Genomic DNA, 1,614 nt, shown 5'->3' with positions numbered 1-1,614 from the left:
TGAATATCAGATCTATATTCACACACACTGCTCTCTGATTATCTTTCAGCTGTCTTCTTGGACTGAACTCGGGCCCTGCAAACTGGGCCAGTGTTAGCCGCCTGGTGGAGGCCGTTTGCAACCGGCTCTGCGTCTTCACCCGGTGGCCACGTGGTCCAGAGGGACCGTGAGGACTCGCTGGTCATTCAGTCTCCAGGATCATGTGGCATCAGAGAGGCAGTGCTGGCCGGCCCCAGGTTGATGGCTTCAGACCAACATCCAGGTCTTTGAATTGAATCGAGGACTCAGTGGTAAGAGTTTGTCATAAAGCTGTTGGTGTGTTGTAATCTGTTCTGTGATTTATCTTTTAATGAAAGCTGAAAGTCCTAAAACAGTCTGTTTGTCTGTGTGTTCCAGGTGCTGGCCAGACTCTCCCTTCAGCAAAGGGTCTGTCCTTGGTCCAGGTGGGACAAGGACAGACCTTTAACTTAAATGTCCTGGAGGAGCAGCCTTGGACCTCCAGCAGGGGTCTGCCTCCTCCTCCTCCTCCTCCTCCTCCTCCTCCTCCTCCACCTCCAGAGAATGAACAGCATGGCCCCTCATCCAGTGCTGTTGGTCCTCCCCTCGCTCCAGCACCACTCCCCTCCTCTGTTCCTCCACCTCCTCTACCTGGACTACCTGTACCCAGGACCAGAGCCTACAGGAAGAGGAAGGTGAGCTGAAGCTGCTGTGGCAGAGCGGGGGTCGCTTCCTGGAGGAAAAACCCCTCTGGCTGCCAACGTCATACATCTGCAGCAAGTGTGTCCAACCCAGAAGAGAACTGGATGAATCTTATTTAGTAACAAGTAGAAATTATAGTAGAAATATAAAAAAACTGACTGAGGTCAGTGTCAGGATGAGTCTCTACGACATGAATGAAACTGAAAGTAACGTCCTTTGTACAGATTCAGTACAGATTCAGTTTCTTGCCTTTTACTTCATTTCTACTGTTGTTGATAAATGACAGTAACAACATTTGAAGAGCAGAATGTGTTCAGCTCCAGCACAGTCACCACCTTCACAGGTGAAAGTATCGACCAGTTTAACATGAAAACGGTGTTCAGTAGTAAGTACATTAGACAAATTAGAAAAGCACAAACTCTAGTATCTATCTCTAGATCCTGTATTATCACACTTAACAGTTGTGTCAGCTAACCGTGTTAGCAGTATCTTCGCACGGCTCAGCCAGGAACCTGTTGCTGTCAGGTTGATGTGGGTAGGTGCACTTGGTGTCCTCGGGGACACAGGTCAGATCCACCCCTCCCTCCTCCAAAAAACCAAGATGGCGACGTCCATTAGCCCAGTGGCAGTTTGCCACGTGAGAGACACACACACTCATACACACGGTATAGTATACAGAATACCATAATTTAGTGTTTGCGGACTGGAGATCTAGTTTATTGAACAAGGTTCCCTGAGCTGGTGGAATCTGGTGCCACAGCAAATGAATTGGTCATTGTGAAGTTTGTACTGTTTTCTTTTATGGTAAATGATGCACAAACACACAGACTAGTAAAGTCAATGCAGGAAGAGAAAAGCAAGAAGCTCCTTGGTTCAGCTTCAACCCTGGTTCTTTCTTGCAGTGTTTCTTGCATG

This window comes from Seriola lalandi, unplaced genomic scaffold (genome assembly GCF_002814215.2).
Source record: "Seriola lalandi dorsalis isolate HSWRI2012SDOR001 ecotype SW California unplaced genomic scaffold, Sedor1 jcf7180002054646, whole genome shotgun sequence".
NCBI classification, from domain to species: Eukaryota; Metazoa; Chordata; class Actinopteri; order Carangiformes; family Carangidae; genus Seriola; species Seriola lalandi.
The sequence above is the reverse complement of the archived record's forward strand: the minus strand, read 5'-3'. Positions refer to the sequence as shown.